General features: G+C 43.3%; 1 protein-coding gene and 1 pseudogene across 39 annotated transcripts in view; one reads left to right on the top strand and one right to left on the bottom strand.

Moving 5' to 3' along the window:
* The window catches only part of ATG7 (autophagy related 7), a 279358-nt gene that overhangs the window by 70254 nt on the left and 186407 nt on the right, over window positions 1-22697 (bottom strand).
* On the top strand, window positions 13063-13753 carry LOC100625537 (large ribosomal subunit protein uL1 pseudogene; annotated as a pseudogene).

Here is a 22697-nt window from a genome sequence, read left to right as displayed (position 1 = left end):
CCATATTCCCCCATCCTATATTCAGGGAAACTTCTTTTTTACACTCTAAGGAGAACCTACACTTGTCCCTGCTATATTTCAATTTCTTAGATTCAGCCTCATATCTGTCATACCTTTTTATTTTTTTGGCTGTGCTCATGGCATGTGGAAGTTCCCAGGCCAGGAACTGAACCCATACCACAGTAATGACAACACTGGATCCTTGACCCACTGAATCACCAGAGAACTCATGTCATAATATCTTTAGATTCTGATTTTAGTGCTTTTTCCTGGCTTAGCATTACCCATGAATTTGCTAGATGTACCAAGTTTGTCCTAATCTAAATCATGGATAAAAATACTGAAAAAGACAGTTTCCAGGACTTAACATTTTTGGTTCCTTTAGGCTGCAAACTGTGATTTGTGCAATACTGTGCATCTAACAAGTGATTAAACATAACTGTTGAGTTATACTAAATTCTAATTCATACCAAAGTCTATTATAATTACAATTATTTTCATGGTATTATGGAATCTATCTCTATTCTTTCTTGCAGATTTATCTTCTATCTCTCTAAGCTTCCCTCTCTCTTTAGCTCTCAGAACTCTGGGAACACAATATAGCCTGCAAAACTCAAGGAACAAACATTATGTCAATAACATGTTCCTTAAATCCTTTGGTATAGTCTGTCCTGATTGGCTGCAAAGTCAGTTTGTAGAAAACCCATTGCATTAAAGTAGATAACATCCTGAATCCTCTGATTTCCTGTTTGGCTCCTACGTCAATATAATAATAGCTTCTTGCAGATATTTTTACTGTAGGATAAACAGACTAAGCTCCACTTTTAAATACAAGGATTTGAGTGTGGCAGAACACGCCAAAATGGGAGCTTCTGTGTACCTCCCGTAAATAATCTTCCCATCATATTCCTCACTAGGAACAGTTAAAGAGAGTCAACATGAACATGTTGAAAGAGGCATGCAATGTCGACAGTCCTCAGCAAATGCATTTCCCATCCCCAAGAAAACTCAAAGCATCACTGGGGGAAAGCAAACCCTGCTTTGACAAAAAACACAAACCGTGCACCTTGGGAGCTCAGTGGATACTGGAGGATTCTAAGAACTACACTCTTCTTTGGCTTAGAAAACACTTTACTATGAGGCTTGGGACCAGGAAACAGGGCTGATGTCTGTTTCTCTTCTCGTCCAGGTTTTGGGATTGAGTATGACTTGACCAGAAAGGATGAGGATTGTCACCCTTCCTCCCCACGACCTGGATGGCTGACGGGGGTGAGAGCAGAGGGTGTATCAGAAGGTGTGTGGGACAGGAGCACAGGAAGAGCATCTCCAAAAGGACTGTGTTTCCTTTTGGTCATAAGAGGCAATAATTAATTTTGAATTCTTAAATTCTTAAATTAAGTAGGAAGGAGTGTGGGACTCAAGGGTGGGTAGGTGCAAAAAAGTTGAGAATCCAAACTAAGGGGATTAGTCAGAATAGTAGTTATCTTTGGGGAAGTGACTATAGAGGGTTTGAGAGAGGGAGGTTCTGAAGTAACTAGAAATGTTCTGAATCTCAGCCTGGGTGCTATTTACGCAGATATAGAGATTGAGATGGACACTTAAGGTTTATATATAATTAACATTTAATTGGGACATATACACAGTATTTTGTAGGGAAAAACTCTGAAGAAGACCGTATATATATGTGTGTATTTGTGTGTATGTTTACATATTATGTTTACATATATACACACACATATATAAAATAACTGAATCAATTTGCTGTACACCTTAAACTAACACAACATTGTAAATCAACTATACTTCAATAAAGATCTGATTGTATATAAATTATATAATCCTTAACAAAAAGGTTAAAGAATAATAAAAGGGTTGACAAGCACAGGCTTAGGAGCAAGGCACCAGCTATCCCCTTTAACTCATGGAAAGGTGCTCAGCTGTTCATCACTCAGGTGATAAGATATAAAAGGAGTTTAACTTAGGAGGCTGACAAATTGTACCACAAAAGTGATCTTTCAACAAAGTGCATACTTGCTCTTGGCGAGGCCTGACTCATGGCCAGACTGTCCCCCTGGAGCCAGGAGCAAAAGGATCCACAAGGAAAGAAGGGTGACAGTTGCCAGACACAGCTCTTCTGACCTCAGCAAAGAAGGCCCACAGGGGCCAAGCTACCGGCCAAGAAGACACAGGCCTGTGGTAACAGTGCCATTCATTGCTGCTGGCTTTAGACTGAAGGGCAAAGAGGTCAATTCAAAGGAAATCAAGAGGAAGAGATTCTAACCCAAGAAAAAGGTGGTGTGTCTGAGAAGCGATGCAGTGAGGCCCTTGGGTCCTGAGAGAGCAGGAGGCCCAACACCACCAGACAGAGAGAACAAGACCATGTTTCCACAGCTGCTGCTGGCACCAGGCCGGGCTGCTTCCTCTCTCCCACAACATCAGGATATTCATACCATGAACTTCCCAGCCCAGTTCAAAGGCAGGTGGAGCAGGAACACAGAGTCTAGGTAGTGACCAGAGAGGGCACCCGGGTACCAGGGGAGGGAGGGAGCACTGCAGGAGGTGGCACATGTGCTCCCACACACGCGGGGTGAAGGGCTCTCTAGAGCCTGTCTTGGCCTCCACTGCATTACCAGCCCCTAACCATCCCAAAATGTTGGCACGTTTGGCCTGACAACTTTACAAGGTGGGCATCTTCACTCTCATTTTGTGGAAAAAGACATGGCAGCCCACAAAGAAGAAAGGACGGACCCTGTCACACACCTGGCTGATGGCAGAGGCAGCAACGGGAGGCTGCGGGCCAAGGTGTTCTCCACTCAGCAAGCCTCAAAGAGGATCTGAACCTTCATTCTCCAAGCTCAACAAAGCTCTGTAGTATGCACGGGAAGTCCGAGGCCTAAGTTGGGAATGTGTTATGCGGTTTTATTAGTCAAGACTGTGTTTACTTCTGTTGTAGAGGATAATCACTTGTTAACTAAGACCATATAAAGTATTCTGATAATGGGAGAAATGAATGAAATATTTGCTATGTGAAATACCAGAAACGTGGAATGCTAGGTTTTTGTGGTGAGTCATACACATATTTTGATACAGGATATATGAAAAACATAACTTACAGCAAAAAAAGTAGTAATAATTCATCTTGATTAAAAGTGCAAGAACCCTAATGTTTTCATAGTGGTAAAACATATATAACAAGATCTCCCATTTTGGCCATTTTAAAGTGTACAGTTCAGTGGCATTAAGTATTCTGATACTGCTGTGCCACCATCACCACTATCCGCCTCTGGAAATTTTTCATCATTCCAAACTGAAACTGTGTACCCTTCAGACACTAACTCCCATTATCTGCTCTCAAGTAGCGGTGTCCACAGTACTTTGCCCAGAGTACACGCTTAGGAAATGCTTGTTGAAGAAAAGTGAGATTTACAGGCATACAAGAAGACAAGCTATTATATTATATAAATAAAAGAGATTAAAGGGAGTCTATTTTTCCATAGTTAGAGACTAAGCTCATCCTCGCCAAGAAGGATTAAGAGTAATTTATGACTTGTTTACTCTTCTGGCATCCACTCTAATCATCCATTGTGACTGAGACCTCTTGCTCTCTTGAGACACACTAGCAGGTGATGGTGACATCTAACGATGGCAGTGGGGCAGAGAAGATGCCTGGCCAGCCAGCACCCAGGGCCGGTTGCTGAGCTGTCACCTGGTGGACAGGGACACAGTGCTCTCCCAGCAAACCTCCTTTGACAGATGTGTGTGACTTGGCAGTGCCCCTGTGATGGAAATTCACCAAGGAGCCTGGTTTCAAGTCCCGCTGAGCAAAGCTTTCAGAGGCCTTCTGTGTACAGAAGCAGCCTGGAGAGAAGGCATGGCCTCCCCATACCTGCTGGGTGAAGTTGGGGAAGCAGAGAAGCACAGTTTACAAGGCTCCTTTCTGATCCCAGGGCACTGCTGACGCATGCAAAGCCTGAACAGACAGTCCCTTCACTTCTGAATTTCCTACTCAGCTAAAGGCAGGGTGGCTGGAGGTAGGCTATTTGTAGGAGGGAGGTTGGCTAGGTTTTCAAAAACTGACTAAGGGACCAGACATACACGTACATAGCAATGGCCACTATGCCACTGGTTGGCCTCCCTTGACTTTCTGTGGCTGAAGAATAATTAAAGAAACAAATTCTGCCAAAGAGAAATATTGTCCATGAGGATCTGCTGTCTGTGGTTTGTGACTCATCTGACAATTGTTGTTCAAGAGCTTTTCCTTTCCTTCCTGAAGAACATGGCTTGCCCAGTGCTTTCTACTCAAAACCTTAGGCTGGGAAGGTGATTCGGAGCTGGCGGACTTGGTCTGGTTAAGAGATGCTCTGTTCCAAGAGAGGGGACCGATAAATATCTGGGCTTTGGAAGTAACTTTATGATGTTTGGATTTTGTGCTGGCACCAGCCTCTGCGTTTTAAGCACTTTGCTGTCATATGGTGTGCAGCCTTTCCAAGAAAAACTCTGTAAAATGAAAATACTTTATTGCCACGGCCTTTGACTTCTTGAGAGTCACACAAATCCTGTAATCTTTTGCAACATTTAATTTAATTTAAACTCAGTTCACCTAAAGAAAAAAGTTGGTTCTGAGTCTGCCCATTTCACTTAAAAGCACCAGTCTTCTCTATGGTATCACTGTTTTGTTTGCTATGAGCCAAACTGTTATTTCACATATGTGAAAAGAAAATTGGCATCAAGTCCATATGAACTAAACTACTGGCAAAGGCAATGCTGGAGCTTGCCATTGAGAAGATTAGATTCCCAAGAAACTCCTCCAGCAGTGTCCAATATCCACAAACTAAAAAAGTGTGTGTAAATACACAAATACTTATTTGACTTAAAGAAGCTGATTCCCCACCTCCAACTTCAGGCAATATTATATTAGTAGTTTAAGCTACCCTGAGCTTAAATATCTCAGTTGTACAAATAAATACAAAACATAAAAATAAGTGTGCGCTGATTAATAAGATAAATATGAAATTGAGAATTACCTGGTTTTTATTCAAGTTTGAACTTGCACATTTTAATTATCTTCCTTATTTCTTAATAAATAAGATGATTCATACTTTTCCCATAAGTAAGACTGATTAGATCAAGTTTGGGGTGTGTGTATGTGTGTCTGGAGTGGGGAGTGGGGGTAGGAGGCATACTCATCTTTTAAATTTTCAATTAACATTTTCCTTTAAAGACTTTTACTATTTAGGTTTGCTATTTTGCAAATTGTTTTGCCTTTCCACCCAAAGATTCAAATATGGAACTAAACCATGAGGGAAATGGAAATTTTTATTAGCCAGAACTGTGGTTAAATACTCTGATAGCTGAAGACTGTGTTCCCTGGAACCCTGGATCCTGAGTCCCTTGTGGTAATGTAGCTACGGTGGCCATACCACCAGAGCAGACATCCTTTTTTTTTTTTTTGGCCACACATGGTATGCTGAAGTTCCCAGTCCAGGGATTGAACCTGTGCCACAGTAACAACCTGAGCCACCACAGTGACAATACCACTTGACCAATACAATACCTTAACCCACAAGCCACATGGGAACTCCCAAAGCAGACATCTTTTATTTGTGCCTGTCCTGTCTCTTCAGGACCCTGCCCTTCAATCATATTTTTTTTTTTTTTTTTTTTTTTTTTTTTTGCTTTTTAGGCCTACATCGGCAGCATATGGAGGTCCCCAGGCTAGGGGTTAAATTGGAGCTGTAGCTGCCAGCCTATCCCACAGCCACAGCAACACCAGATCCAAGCCTAGTCTATGACTTACACCATAGCTCACAGCAAGGCCATATCCATAACACACTGAGTGAGGCCAGGGATTGAATCTGCAACTTCATGGTTACTAGTCGGATTCATTTCTGGTGCACCATGATGGGAACTCCTTGATCACACTATTAAGAAGTCTTTGGAGCTCAAGAATGACTACAGGCAAGGTTAAGCAATCATTTGAAACTCAGATGGATACTTTCACAACTCAGTCTTACAAAGGTAGAATATTTCTAAAAGAAAGATGGATATCTACACTTTGGGGAAACATGTAGAGAATGTTTTTGAAGTTTGTGTATTTCAGGTTTTCATAGTCATTTTCATTGTGTTTTTCCTAGTCATTTGGGTACCACTGACAGGGCCACAGTCTCTGACAGGACTGTTAACCATGGGACTTCGCCTTCCCTACCTTACACCCAGGGATAACACATGATCCAGGATGGGCCAATCATATGGGGCCATTTCCTTGTCAATAGTGATTAGTCCAGGGAGAGGTGTATGACTCAAATTGGACCAATTAGAGTCCTTCCCTGAGACCGATTTATCAAAGAAGGAAGACATGTGTTGCCTTCCAGTGGAGCTGCTCAGCTAGGAAGATGGGAATGTGGGGCTACCCATGGACATGATTCTTGCTACAGGGAAAAACCTAAAGGCCCATCAGCATGAGGCCAACTACAGGGAGAGACGGACAGGGGGTCCCAGAAAGATTGCATCCCAGTTCCTAACCCAGAGCCCTGGTTCCTGCAGCTCTTCCTTTAAACTTATAAGCAGTTCCAATAACATTCCAGTTACATAGGCCAAGAAATCTCCTTTTCTCTAAGGTTGGTTAGGATCAGGTCTTTGATACAACTAAAAGAGTACTGAATAATGCAGGGGCCCATCTTAACTTGGAAATCACACTGTTACTAACCACTTCAGTGATGAACAGCCACCAGGTGTGTGTTCATGAAAGCCACTTATCTTTCATACTAACTTTCTGTTAATAGCATCTTGTGTCCACTTATATGTCAAGAAAGAAAAGCTAATAAATTAGGGTGGGAAAAAATGCTTGTGTTTAAAAAAAAGCAGAGTTATACTTCTACTCATGTAGCCCCAATTCAGGAGTTTGTAACACAAAAATTCTTATTTTATCACCATTGTTCATCTACCTTGTGGAATAAAAGAGGCCAAGAAGCAGAATGGGGAAGAATGAAAGCAGAGCTTCCCTTCCCACAAGGGCTCAACCCCTCCTGTCCATATGTTCAGCCTCTGCTCCTTTCCCTAATCCAGAGCTGAACAGTGCATAGATGCTGGCAGGTACAGACATGCTCCCTTTTCATTACACCACCAAATTGCTGCAATAACTGATTGCCAGTTAAATAATTATAATCAAGTGCCCATTGTGCATAACAATCATTTAATGACTGCCATCCGAAAACACTGTAATAAAGAGAGCTTTAATGAAGAAAACTGGAAAGGGTCCAGAGTTTTATGGCGGTTTGCTTAAAGGGAAAGAGAACCATAATCTGTATTTAAGATTAAAAGAAGCCTTTAATCCAGATGCTCAACATTAAACAAGAGAGTGGAGTCATGTTTTGATCAAATGTTACTGCATGCATAAAAGAAAGTAATGTAAATGTTCTTTTAGGAAAAAAAAAAAACAACAAAAAAAAACTCCAGTAAATTACATTAAGTGTTTGTAACCATTTGCTTTGGAAAAAAAATGAAAAAGAAAAACATCTGATTTTCATTTTGAACAAGAATACTTAGCTAAAATAAAATAAAAGGGAATAGGATTTTATTTGATATGTATAATACTGAAAATAAGAAAGGCGCCATTTAATCTACCTTGTACCAGTTATCATTCTCCTACTTACTCTATTTATTCTTTATCCTCACTTTCCTAAGTCAGGCCTGTATCTTTGGGAAGTGTAATTATATTCTCAAAGTCCTAATTGAAACGGTTTTGATGATCTCAGCTCTAGCAAACAGTAGTTCTCATCTGAGGGAAAAAAACAAAACAAAACAAAAATCTCACCACATAAAACTCAGCTCAACTGGCAGCTACCGCCACTGCTGATGCACAGAGTATCTGGCTAACAAATTAAGACAGCAATTCCTAGAATTGTAGCCATTTTCTACGTGCTGACATGTAGGCCAGCCAACGATAAACACCAGAGCCTCCAGATTCTGCTACAGTGAGTGCTGAGAGAAACTAAAAGCAACATGCTAAGGCCTCTCAAGGAAGAGTTAAGCAGGGAAAGCAAAACCAAACCAATACGGTTCCTATGGATATAAACAGATACAGACAGATTTGGGTTCCCACAGCTTTCCTAATACCTCAGAGTAAAGGAGGAGGACCTGACCTCATTAAGGCCACAGGACACCCTGGTCCACAGGAAATCCTAATGGCGACTTGGGGCTGTGGAAAGACCCTGAGCATCCCAGGGAGACAAACCACACCCTAGACCATTTCTGTCCCAAGGTGAAGAAACTGTCCCAGAGCCTTTGAGGTGCCCCCAGGGCCTCTGGGCTGTGGGGTGTGTGCAGAGGAAGAGTTAGGACAAAGTAACTGATGGCCTGCCTAAGGTAGAGGGCACAGGTCAGGCCAGACCTCCCCCAAGGGGAAGGTGTAGGATTTCTCCTGATATTCTAAGTTAAGGGCATTGACACATTTTCCTTCAAGAGGCCCCCACTTTTTATTCTATGTTGGAGGGATAGCTAACTGCCGGCTGTAAAGCCTCCGAGGCTCCTGATAGCATCTCCCAGGGTGAACACCATACAGCTGCCCACTGCTGTGTGCCCTCCATCTCGGCCCCACCAGGGCCAGCTATCCTCCTCTGCAGCTCAAAGTCACTGCCAAACACGCTGCCCTTGCTCCCCTCCCTCGCCAATGAGGGTGGGCACCAAGGACCTCTGCACCACACCTCTTCCTATATAAAAGGTGATTTCAATAATAGACCCAGCTTATGAGGGCTTGTGTGGGCCTGTGAGGACTTGATGACAACACACATCAAGCCCCATGATGGGCACCGGTCAGTGTTCAACGAGCGGGAACTGTTACTGGCACACATCACTGCCTATGGAGAAAATCCAAATTCAGATTTCTTGGCCAAGTAAATGATAATGTCAGTAATCACAATGTAACTCACTTGCTCAGCTGCTTACACCCAAACATTCGTGTCTCAACCCTCCTTCACCCCAAAGCATTCCCCACAGAGCAGCCCAGACTTACCAGACAATGGATGTTACTCCCTGTTATCCCCTGCTTGATGCAGACACAAGTTCTAGGTCTTTGCCCAGGGTATTCCCTCAGCCTCCCGGCTCCTTCCCCAGATGCTCGCCAGTCTAGCTCCTTCCTCTGCATTCAGGTCTCAGCTCAGAAACCACCTTTCCACAGGGACTGTCACAGACCTGCCAGTCTGAATCATCTAACCCCTGACCACTATTCTCTCCTGCTCCCTCCCCATCCCAATTCATTCTAACCCAACACCCTGTTTTGCTTTCACCTCTGTGTCCATCACTAGCTGAAAGTTTCTTTTTTCACTTGTTTGTGATCCAGGCAAACATGGAACCTTGCCTATCTTGACAGCCACTGCATCCAGCACTTGGAAGGGGCCTTGCATTTAGCAGGCAATGAATGCACAGAGCTTCACACACAGGCTGCCAGTTACCAGGCACCCAGAAAGCTGCAGCTGAACTGAACTACACTGAATTTAACTGAGGGGAAGATGGCTAAGGACGGTACAGATAAAAATCTATCCTTGGCCACTGTCTTTTCAGATCACATGTATAATGAAGGGCTCCTACTGCGACCTGTGCTTATCAACTATTGCACGTGCAGTGGATAAGCAATGAGATCCTGCAGTATGCCACAAGGAACTATATCTAACCACTTGTGATGGAACATGATGGAGGATAATGCGAGAAAAAGAATATATATATGTGTGTGTGTGACTGGGTCACTTTGCTATACAGCAGAAATTGACAGAACATTGTAAATAAACTATCATTAAAAAATTTTTAAAAGAAATTATCCTATCTTGAATGTACTCTGACTGTTTCAAATGCATTAGTCTTATTCCTTTGACCTTAGCTCAGAAATTTAATCTTACACTTTTCCAGTCTGTTAGTGCTCCTAGTCTAATTCTTGTACAATTAACTGTGAAGGCTATCAAACTTGGAACTGAATCTCAGGTCTTCTACCAGTTCTAAAACATCTGGCAAATTATTTATCCTCTCTTAACCTTAACTTCTACATCTTTTAAGTAGTGACAATGATACCCATTTCACAAAGGGTGGCTATAAAAAAATAAATGGGATGATGTACCAAAAAGGCCTATTGATGTACTTAACAGAAAACAGGTACTCAAAGCATTATAATTTCCATCCTGGGTAGGCAGTAGGAGCTCAAAAAATACTCACTAGGTGGCAACCAAATTGAGATGGAAAGCATGCCAGGAAATTAGAATATGAAGAGTGGCAGGAAAAAAACAAGTTATCAGGTGGAAGTAACAAAAAAAGGACCAAAGTCCTAAGATGTTCTGTTTTTCACTCCCCATGTAAGAATATCTCCAAATGTTCCTATTTTATGTCTTGATTCCAGTGACATGTGGCAGTCAGAGCTGAGTATCAGAAAGACACTGAGTATGAGAAATCACTGGTTAACTGCAAAAAGAAAGGATATTCCTGAAAAAGTATTTAAATCTATATATAGTATATAGTATCAGAGAACTTGTGGCAGGATTCCAATATGAAAACCACTGGGAATTTAAGTATTTCTTGACCTTATCAAGAAACACAAGTCATGATGAAAAACTGTTGTGTTTATTTGTCATTCCAAGCCTCCAACCCCAATACCGGAGCTGCTGGACACATCACCAGACTAGGGTGAAAAGTCAAAGAAAGCAATAAACTGGCTGTTTTGAACCATCCTGGGGGATGGATCTTTACAGAAAAAGGAGAAGACAAGCCACCTGCTTGGGGTCCATCACACCATTTAGGGCTTGTTAATAAGACAAATATTAGCAACAAAAAAGAAAGGAAAGGCAGCCATAGTGTCCATCTCTCATGCTGATCGCTCGGTCTGCTGTATCATTATCCCATGAAAGTCATACCAGCTCTCTGATTTCTTACCAATCTCTCCCTGACTCTCAGGTCATGTGATTTAGGAGGGTTGTTTACCCAATTTACCACTGACGATGGGAACACATCCCAGAGATCTGACCAGTGAGGGTTACTTGGCTGCCCCCACCACTGTGACTGGGTGACTAGTGACCAGCAGAGCAGGACATTGGCTAGTGCCACTGGGAACAAAGCTCCCTTCCCATCGGAGTCGCTTAGCCTGGGCCACCAGTGCCAACTTGCTATTGTGAGGAGAGAGCCTGCCAAGAAAGAGGCAATGCAGAGAAAAGCCAGGCAATGGCACAAGGCAGGAAGGTCATTATTGACATTTCTTGAACACTTGGATCTAGTAGTGCCTAAGGCTAGAACTATCCATGAATTTTTCAATTACTTGAACATATAAATCCCCATGTTTGCTTAAATCTCTTTGAGTTAGTGTCTAGTTTTCAACCAAAAGAGTCTAATACAGTGAGTAATCTTGGAGAGTTTAATCCGAAAGGAGTTATCTAAAAAGACAGCTGTGACCCACTTTTTGAGTTCTCATTAAAAAAAAAAAAGAAGACCAAAACATGCAAGATGCTGGGGAAGCACCTGCATTTCTAATACCAGCAATTCCATCTGATCAATGCAAACTGAATAGAAATGAGAGGTTCTATTCACGGTGAGGTTACGGTTTGAAGAGGAGATCTATATTTCCTATGTCCTCGATCCTCCATCTTTATTTCCTGGTCAAAGAGTCAAATGTTCATTCATTCTTCCAAAAATGTTCAAAGTAAGTGGTGCATATGTGCCGGGTATTGCGCGAGGTTCAGAGGATACAAAGATGATTAGGACATTCTTATTTTCAAGAAGCTAACAAATAATTATGATTCAGGCTGACAAGTGCTGGCTGAAACTCTTCGGGAAAGGATGAATCCACATTTGCCAGGTGAGGACAATAAAAGCAGAGGGGTGAGCGGAAAGTGTGTCAAGTCCAGGGTGGCCAGGACCAGTGACTTGGGAGGCAGGCTGCAGCCGGTCTACACAAGCTGTCTAGCACTGCCTTGATGAGGAGTTGATCTGATCCTGGAGCCAAGCTGAGCCTCTGCAAGTCCCTGAGAAACTGTGTGTGTCACCAATGGGGACCACTGGCTGTGGAGGCTTGGGTGGAGAACAGTCAGACTGGAGTAGGAGGCAAGGGTCTACAACCCTAACTCAGAAAGCACTGAGAACCTATCCTATGCAGATGGCTTGAGAAGAAGGGGATCATCTGCATCTTAAATGACAAAGACTGAGTAAGAGTAATTCAGGGAGGGGGTAAAAACGCCTGTGTCTCCTCAGACTCTGGGTCACAGCTCCTCCATCCTAGGTCTTCCGCAATCTACATGCAACTCACCCACAGGGCTCAGTGTCAGGAGAGGCCTCTGCTCCATGCCTGCTTGTAGCTCATTGGGTACCCCCTTACCATTGGATCCTACAGCTGTATTTTAGACCTGATCACTCACTACATTGCTCTGATCCTCAACTTCCTCATCTTTAAAATGGGAATACTGTCAGTTACCTCAGGATAAGGACCAAATAAGACAATTTCCATAGCACACCCTGCGTAGAACCTGGCATGTGATAACCACTCGATACATAGAAGCTGCCACACCTCTGCTGATGAAGTAAGCTGTACTATCCACTACAAAGAAACGGTGACAGGAGTTCCTGTTGTGGTGCAGCAGAATCGAATCCAACTAGGAACCACAGGTTGCAGGTTCGGTCACTGGACTTGCCCAGAGGGTTAAGGATCTGGCGTTGCCGTGAGCTGTGGTGTAGGTGGCAGATGAGGCTCAGATCCCAGTTGCTGTGGCTGTGGTGCAGGCCGGCAGCTGTAGCTCCGATTGGACCCCCAGCCTGGGAACCTCCATATGCTGTGGGTGCGGCCCTAAAAAGCAACAAAAAAAAAAAAAAAAAAAAAAAAAAAGAAAAGAAAAGAAAGAAATGGTGACATAAAACAAGGAGCAGTTTTCACCTGACAGAGATTCCCAGAGGCGATAGTCTATAAAATTTTGTTGTAAAAACAAGGCAGAAGCACTTTACTTGGTAGCTAAAACATGCACACTAACACAAGAGCACTGTATCTGAAGGCCTAGAAGAAATCCTGTCAGCTCTTTTCCAGTTATCACTGTGCCAGGTGCCATGAGCAGTAGAGTCTCCTGCAACACCCTCTGTGGGTGGTGGGAGAAGTCTTGCACGGGAACCAGCTCAAGCATCAGAAGTTTTTGGAGATGATGGAGCTTCAGATAACCCCAAAGAACTATGATCCTCAGAAGGAAAAACGCTTCTCGGGCACCATCAGACGTAAGTCTACGCCCCACCCCAAATTCTCCATGTATGTTCTGGGGGACCAGCAGCATGGCGACAAGGCCAAGGCTGAAGATATCCCCCACACTGACATAGAGATGCTGAAGAATTCAACAAGAATAAGAAACGCGTCAAGAAGCTGGCCAAGAAGCACAATGCCTTTTTGGCTTCAGAGTCCCTAATCAAGCAGATCCCATGAATCCTGGGCCTGGGCCTGAATAAGGTTGGGAAGCTCCCTTCCTTGCTGACCCACAATGAAAACATGGTGGCCACAGTGGATGAAGTGAAGTCCACGATCAAGTTCCAGATGAAGAAGGTGCTATGTCTGGCAGTGGCTGCTGGCCACGTAAAGATGACAGATGATGAGCCTGTGTACAACATCCACTTAGCTGTCAACTTCCTGGTGTCACTGCTCAAGAAAAATTGGCAGAATGTCTGGGCTTTGTACCTTAAGAACACCATGCGCAAGCCCCAGCACCTGTACTAAGGCACAGCTTAATAAAACTATACTGCCCTCATTAAAAAAGAAAAAACAAAAGAAAGAAAAAGAAATCTGGTTAGGTTGCTGTGAATGGCGTGGTCCTGGATGCAGAAATGCAGCTCTCATCCTGTACTTCCTTGGGTGAAAAGGTCAAATGTATCATGGTTCCTGCTCTAAGACAGTGGGAATGGCTAGGGGTGACTGAAGGAAGAATCTCTAGACTAATAGGTAGGCTTGCTGCTGATGTGGCTTTATTTTATCCTTAAAGCCATATCTATAAAGCTATCTTGTTTAGAGAATTTCCTACTACCCTTTCCAACCAAGCCCTCTGATGACATGTCAGGACTTGGTCTCCAATGGACCTGGCCTAAATGTTTGTGCAAAGAGCAAACTTTGTAAAGCCCTAATGCAAAAGCTCAACAAGATTGGGCAGCTGACACTGTTTCAGTATTTCCATCCTCAATCCAACCACAGAGAGCTTGGAGAGCCGGGAGGCAAAGCTGCAGAGTCCACCTTGGGCAGTGGACCTAATATATTTTAGACAAAATATATCTCTTGAGAATTCAATGACACAAATCCTCCCCCATAAAACACACACATGCACCCTTTTGTATACAAGCCCTGGGTGTTCAGGAACCATCCTCACCCTACCCTCTGAGCTCACCTTGGTTCCATAGGAATTTAGAGGAACCAGTTCACGGGGCTTGAAAGAATTAGGTAGGAGAGTCAAGAGTTCCTCTTCTTAGGGCTCAGTTTTCTCCATGATACAGGTGGTTGCTATGAACTCTTCGCAGGGAGAGGGTTAATGAATGACGAACGCAGAGCCCAAACATAACCCGTCCGCAGTGCCTCACTCTGAGTGGCTGTGTAAAACCCTGGAATCTCTGTGGTTTCCAAGGTGTTGAGTAGGTAAAAGTGAAAGAGGATGCTCTGGGGGTCTGGGTGGAGAGGGGCAAGTGCAGTCCAGGCCCTGGAGAAAGATGCCCATCTCCAGGGAAAGCCTGCCCTCCACCTCAGCTCCGCTCTGTCCTCCCACCTCATTCCTCACTTATGCAGAGGCTGCAGATTCCTAGGGTGATCTGTACCAAATCCAAATGGTTAAAAATAATTTGCTAAATACCTTCCTAGATAAATTGAAATCCAAGACCTTTTTGAGCCCTGCCCAGCCATCCCTCAAAGGGCGAGCTGGGCTGAAAGTCATGCTCTTTCCTAGCTGGATCCCTGAGTCAGACTTCTGCCTGTCAATCTTCTGATGTCACAAGTCAAACTGTGCCATCCAAGGCTGAGTAAGCATCTTCAGGAAATAGAAACTCAACTGTAAGAACACAGGCATTTCCAAACAGAGAACAACTCTGCCCACTTTCTAACTCAGCTACTGTATATAAATTTAGCCATGACACTGGGAGGGTAAGTTTTAAAAATAGAAGTGAAAGGCCAGAAGAATAAATAACGATAAGGTACCAGTCACTCACTACCTTTGGCAAGACATATAAAATGGTAAACAAGATGTCATAAATGCTTTGCCCTTAAGGGGAATATATTTAAGTGGGAGCTGGAGTGGGAGACAGAAAATAAAGACAATTTCAGATAGTGATTAAGTCCCACACAGAAAATAAAACAAGGTAAAGTGATAGGGAATGCCTGAGGCACTACTGTTATATCCGATTTACAGATGAGGAAATTGAGGATAACAGAAGCTAGGTGAATTATCACGGCTTCGCAGCTAGTACGCAGGAACTTAAACTCAGGTCTGATTCCTATGTGGTTCGTAACTATTACCCTTACGCGATCTGGTCAGTCTCCAGAGAAACCAAAAAAATCTACAGAACAGATAAGGTGAGAGACCATCTTTATTTTTAAAAGTCCCTCCTTTTAGGGCATTGGCAGAATTTGAGATCTACAAATTCACCTGAGTGTACCACAGGTTTCTATTTTAATGCTAATGCAACTAACTTTTGAGATTCTATTCGTGATATTTAACATACGTTAAAAGTTAAAGCCACCCTCTGAGATGGGAATTACCCTTTCATAAAAGGGCACTAAGGCTCAGAGGGTGTAACCTGTTGAAAATCATGGAGCTTTTAAGTGTGGAAGCTGCAATCCAGGCCTCATGCCTCTGAGTGCACTGCTTTTTCCATTACACCACGCTGCCTTCCAGAAGACTCCCCAAGGAGCTACATTTTTCTCCCACTGGGAGACAGGGCAGTAACGAACTTGGCAGTGCAGACAGAAAGGAGTGCCTGTTTTGCGTCTCTGCCAAGCAAGTATCCATGCCCTTTGCAATATGACTTGGACACAATACCCACCGAGCTCTAGCAGCTAAGCATTCTAGAATTTGTTGAAGAATTTTTTTCACCTTCTCCGTATGGGGTCCAAAATTAAAAGGGGAAAAGCATATTTATGTCTCATTCAGAATTCAAAAAGTAATAAATCCTTCAAGGCCCTGGCAAGTTTCTCTAATCCACTGTAATCATGTTTCCTTGTATAACAAGTCTTGTGATGTCTGTAGCGGAGTCTCGCTATAGTAACAGCAGCCTGCATGTTGGAGTTCTTCTTCCCAGGCCTGGGGGATTATTCCATTTTCCACATTAGGAATAAGCCGCAGACTTTAGGTTCTAAAAAGGAGCCAGAAATGCTGACTAGAATCCAGATGCCCTAAATATAATTAGAACTAAATTTTACTGCCCTCTGTGAAAGACACAAATGAAAAGAATGTGGCAACTTCTAGAATACTGGTCCAGAAAACAAAGCTATGAATAGATCCAACAGGGCTTCTGATGTACTTAAAGCCTCCTGAAAGCTACCTGGAAACTTTCCAATTATCTCCTCTACTTCTTTCCTTGGCTTTTTAACTTTTACAAAAGCCAAACATATTAGGGGAGGAGACTGTACCATGGTCTCAGCTCAGCAAACCATGTTTTCATGGAGGGAGCCTTTTACATTTAAAGGATAGATTTGGTTTTTCAGAAATTGATTTGATAAAAAATGATTAATATCTATGGTCAAACAATCACTTCTCTCTGTTATTAAAAGAAATAAGTTTATTAAATTCCTGAGTGGAAATGACATTCTCATTATACTATTTAACAGGAGCAATATGAAACAGTATAAATATATGTCTCACCCCAAGTTGTGATTAATTATAATTATAATAATGATGATGATGACAGCTGCCCCCTGTTTTAGTGCTTATGTGCCAGAAAGTGTGTTAGGTATTATGAACACATTATTTTATTTGATGGTTAGAATTCTCCTAGAAGGCTGTTAATATTTCCATTTTACAGTAAAGGGGCTAAGTCTCAGGGAGAGTTCACCACTTGCCAAGGTTACACAGCAAGTTAACCTTGAATGTGTACAGAGGAGATTAGACTCCAGAATATATTCTGGAATAAAAGGTAAAAGCCCTCTCCCTACCTCGGCAGAGTCACGGCCGCTAGCTACTACCATAGTCAGATATTCTCAGACTGAACTTGATTTTCACATAATTAACTTTCTTTTTGTTTTTTTTGTTTGGGGGCTATTTATTTAAATGGACAACAGTAAGTCCATCTGGCATTTCCAGGTCTGGCAAGAAACACTAATGACTCTTGGAAAGCTTAGGCCTCAATGGGTAGGAGCAAAAATGTGCAGGTGCATCCCAGAAACCAGCTACTGACTGGGAGCGCAAGCATCCTGTGGGCATCAGGTCATGCTCTAACAAGGGGATGCACAGGAGGGTCAAGGGAAGGCTAAGTCAGTTAGGGAAGCTTTAGTGAATACGTAATTAAAAAAAAAAACACGCATATTAAGCCTGTTGTCTTTTAACCTGCTCTTGTCACCTAAACCACTTACTCATCCCTCTCAGGATGGACTCAGAATTGCACCAGACACCTGTACCAGTACCTCCTGTCTCCTGGGAATGGCAAATACTTTCTTATTTTTTTTGTCTTTTTGTCTTTATTTTAGGGCCACACCCAAGGCATATGGAAGTTCCCAGACTAGGGGTCGAATCAGAGCTGTGGCCGCCGGCCTACACCAGCACCACAGCAACTCAGGATCCAAGCCGCGTCTGCAATCTACACCACAGCTCATGGCAACACCAGATCCTTAACTCACTGAGCGAGACCAGGGATCAAACCCATGTCCTCATGGATGCTAGTCGGGTTCATCAACCGCTAAGCCACGATGGGAACTTCTGGCAAATACTTTCTAATGGGAACTTCTTCCTTCCCTCATGCCGACCATGTTCTTTTACAGATCTGCCTCTCTGGCCCAAGTTGACTGGTCCCAAAGTGTCAGAGACCCAAGCTGGGTCCTGATCTTTGAATCAAGATCATGCAAAAGTCCTTGTCAGGTGACTGAACCATGAATTAGGAAGCTCCAGAGCTGCCAGCAGCCATGCTTCCTGCTTCATGCAAGGAGCCTGTCTCTAGGGAGAACACCTGCTCCTGTTCTGCCTCAACTGCAGCTTTTCCTAAGGTTTGCCTGATTAACCTTTCTTTTAATTGTGTTCAACGCTCCACTATTTCCATTTGACTTTCATAATTCAAGTTGGGTATATATTGCTGGAAACCAACAGCATTCTAAATTTGGAAATGGTACCAGCAATAAAAAGTTAAAAGTGACAAAGTCTAAATGCAGAAAAGAATGAGAAACACACCATCCAGAGTGGAAAAATTCCCAACTGCTGTTAGAAGATGGTAAAATAGTTGGTTTAACAAGGCTGAAGGTTTAGGGGACTTAGGGAAGCACCCAATTATCAGAGACACCGTCTATTTCTTGTAACATTATAAAAGGGGGCGGGAGGGAGTTCCCTTCAGGGCTCAGCAGTGAACGAACTCGAGTAGGATCCATGAGGATGTGGGTTTGATCCCTGGCCTTGCTCAGTGGGTTAGTTGCTCACAGTGAGTGGGTTGCTCACAGTGTTGCTGTGAGCTGGGGTGTGGGTCACAGATGTGGCTCAGATCCCACGTTGCTGTGGCTGCCAGGTGCAGCTCTGATTCAATCCCTAGTCTGGAAACCTCCATATGCCACAGGTGTGGCCCTAAAAAGCAAAACAAAAAGCGGGCGGGGGGGAGCTTATGGGAAAGAAACACTGCAATGCAAGCTAGCTTAGCTGGAATCAGTAAATAGCACCTTCAAGTGAGGCGCCTCTTCTACTTTGGTCAACAATCTGAGTCCTTTTTTTTTTCCCCCTCTTTTAGGGGTGCTCCTGTGGCAAAAGGAAGTTCCCAGGCTAGGGGTCCAATCAGAGCTGCAGCTGCAGGCCTATGCTACAGCCACACCAGATCTGAGCTGCATCTGTTACCTATGCTGCAGCTCAGTGGCCTTAACCACTGAGTGAGGCCATAGATCAAACCCGAGTCCTCAAGGACACCATGTCAGGTTCTTAAGATGCTGAGCCACAATAGGAACTGAGTCCTTATAAACTGCTTTGCAAAGTGAAGTCAGTGGTTGCTAGGGAAATGGTGAGTTTGATAAATGGGCAGAGATCTATTGGGGTGGGAGACAGGGAGCCAGGGCCCTTAAGAGCAGCAAAGGGAAGGCCGTGAACTCAGATGCAGATTCAGGGCAGAGGTACCTTCCAGGGCCCCAAAAGAAGTCTTCAACTGACTCCTAGAAGTCTGAGCAGAGTGGGCTGTACAGGTTTAACACCCAGACCTCTCGAGGAGTCAGAGCTGCCCCTCGGATTCAGACTCCACACCTCAGCCCAGGAACACAGACATGGTTTCCAGCACCCTCTCGGTTGTAATGTTTGTTTCCTGGTGATTAAATATAGTATAAAGCTTTGTTATTTTCTTAAAACCACCAAGAAGAATTCTCCTCAGTCTAAGCATTAGCAAATGTGGGGTGAGAAAGATTAAACTCTGCTTGTTCTTGAGTCTTTGTTCCATTCATGGTGGGATCTCAGGGCATAAATCTGATTTCCTCACCTGCAGACAGGATTTTGGATGCCTGTCTTCACAAGGCAATGAAAGGAGAAAAGTAAAAGCTCCTTCAGAAAATAGTCTGTTGTTCATGTTGTGGCTCAACAGTAATGAACCTTACTAGTATCCATGAGGATGCAGGTTCCATCCCTGGCCTCGCTCAGTGCACTAAGGATCCGGCATTGCCGTGAGCTGTGGTGTAGGTCACAGACCCAGCTTGGATCCTGAGTTGCTATGGTTGTGGTGTAGGCTGGCGGCTGCAGCTCTAAATCAATCACTAGCCTAGGAACTTCTGTATGCCAAACCTGTGGCCGTAAAAAGCAGAATAAATAAATAAATAAATATTTTAAAAAGGTCTGTGGAAATTCTAAACAGAATTAGGGCAAATCTCTCTCTGAAATCAAAAGTTAGTTCCAAAATGACTTTATGGGGGATTTTCAGCCCCAGTGATGCCATCTCTGACCCCAGTCACGATTCCGTGTAGTTCTCGTATGTTTGGAGAGAACATATTTCCTAGCGGACAAGGAACTGACCCTGGAGGAGATGCCAGTGCTGGCTCATCCTGGCATTTCCTACTTTTTCTTTGAGTCTCGACTCCCCTGCCCAGGTATGACTTTCTGCATCCCTGCTTCTTCTTCCCCTAGTTCTTAATCATTGATAACCTTGAAAAACATTGACCAATCATGGCAGATGCGTTTCATCCTCTCTCTCTCTTCCTGGGTATGTAACTGCATCAGGAAGAGACAGCTGATGTCAGCAAATAACTGATCCACCCAGTTAGGTTTTGGTGCTTTAAATGGGACATTCTGTCCTGAGATGGCTTACAGCCGGGAGCTGAGGTGTATGACTGGTGTTAAGTTAGCTCTCTGCATGATTTCAGACCTGTGAGAGGCAGTGTGGTGCAGTGGTTAGGATCACAGGCCTTAGAGCACTGTTTCTAACTCACAGAGCTGTGGTAAGGACGTAATATATTAATATACATAAGGCACTTAGAACAGTGTCTAGGACATAAACATTATAAAAGTGTCAGTGACTACAGCCATTATTGATTAAATAAGGCTTGGTCTATGTTGTCATTCTTGTTTGCAATTCAGAGTTTCATTATGAACTGATGGCTACTGCCTTTGTAAAAAATTGTGCCTGCATTTTCCTTTTTTTCCCCCCAAAGCCAACTACCTGGCTGTTATCAGACATGGAAAACTAGGCAACCTGTTACCTCTCTCTTTGCTTTGGCTGCCAGGAACCAAAAAATCACATTTCATGTTCACCCTTGGAAGCTTTTCTTAAGGTTTCATAAGATAATGACTTAAAAAAACAAACAAACAAACAAAAAAACACCTCAAACTTGGCTCTTGTCCTTTTCAGCTCATTCTAAAGGTTTTTATCCTTAATTATTTCTATGGCTTTGAGTGTAACAGTCTTAAATCTTTTTTTTAGAATCAGGCAGAATGTACATAAATATAAAAACACATTTGTCAGAATCCTGATGCTGAATGTCAGCCAAGACATGTGCTTGAGATGATGTATTTTTCTATATTACACATACCACAATCATCTTGGAATACAGGGTAAATCTCATGTAACATTATACAGAGATATCAGAAAAAGTTTTCATTATGTTGACATTTTACTGTGGGGGTCATCCTTAAAAACGTCACTCCTCCACTTACCTCAAGATCATTGCTCCTTGGATAGAAGGTGGAGCTGGAATCAGAAAAGCTAACAGCTGGGCTGAAGACAGAGAGGTTAAGTTGTAGAAACCAGTTCTCTTTCTCATTCTCTATCCTGATTTATAGAATTAAAGAGCTCACTGACTTCATTTCTCTCTCTCTCTCTTTTTTTTTTTTTTTTTGCTGATAAAGAAAAAGAATTTATCGGGAAGGGGTGCCCGGGAAGAGAGCAGTAGGGTAAGGGGGACCCAGGAGAACTGCTCTCTCATTTCTTTAATTATATAGAGGACACTGAGGCCCAGAGAAAACTGACTAGCTTAAGGTCACATAGCGTGTTAATGGCTGACATGTAAGTAAAACCCATATTTGATTTCCAGGCCTGTGTTCTTTCTTTTCTATTTTTTTTTTTCCCTTTTGCTTTTTAGGGCTGCACCTGCGGCATATGGAGGTTCCCAGGCTAGGGGTCGAATCGGAGCTTCAGCTGCCAGCCTACACCACAGTCACAGCAGTGCCAGATCCAAGCTGCATCTGCGACCTACAGCACAGCTCACAACAACGCTGGATCCTTAACTCACTGAGTGAGGCCAGAGATCGAACCCACATCCTCATGGATACTAGTGGGGTTTGCTACTGCTCAGTCACAATGGGAACTCCTAAGCATTTTAATTCTTGGTGATAACTGAGCAAGGACCCGCACATGAAGTACATTAATGGCAGAGGTACACTTCCATGAGCTCTGACCTTCCTCTGCAGTGCACAACACTGTGCACTGTTGTCTAGAAGGCTGACCCTCTTTTGTGCCCCAAAGCACACCCCCTCGGAATGCCCAGACCTGGGCAGCTGTACACCCATGACCTGCATTCACAGGTCAGTCTTCTGCAATGCCCGAGCCTCAGAGAGGCCACCTGCTTTAGAAAAGAGAACAGATACAGCACAAAAAGAAAAAGGTGACATTAATTAGGGTAAAACAAGGAAGAGAACTTCACAATCAGTGATTATGTTTCCTGCTGGGCAGACATGGTGGTGGGTACTAAGTGGAGTAGGTAGAAAAAGAGGGTTTATTTCCTATCCCAAAGGGTTTAGATCGCCTAAAGAAGGCAAGATGTAGCAGTGATAAACTAAGTACCACGGGATTTAAATACTGGAATGTTTGATGTTGCCAAAAGAATGGTACAAAACACAGAGTTACCGTGTGACCCAGCAATTCCACTCCTATATATACCCTCAAAGAACTGAAAGTGTATATTCACACAACTTATAAACAAATGTTCAGAGCAGCATTATTCATAACAGCCCAAGAGTAGAAACAACCCAAATGCCCACTGACTAATGAATGAATCAACTAAACATGGTGTAGCTATACAATGGAATTTTACTTGGCCTTAAAAGGAACGAAGTACTGATTCATGCCAC

Source organism: Sus scrofa, chromosome 13 (genome assembly GCF_054392235.1).
Source record: "Sus scrofa isolate SSC_HxYL_T2T_F1_AM1 chromosome 13, Sscrofa_HxYL_maternal_Yorkshire_Landrace_v2.0, whole genome shotgun sequence".
Classification (NCBI taxonomy): Eukaryota; Metazoa; Chordata; class Mammalia; order Artiodactyla; family Suidae; genus Sus; species Sus scrofa.
The sequence above is the reverse complement of the archived record's forward strand: the minus strand, read 5'-3'. Positions and strand labels throughout refer to the sequence as shown.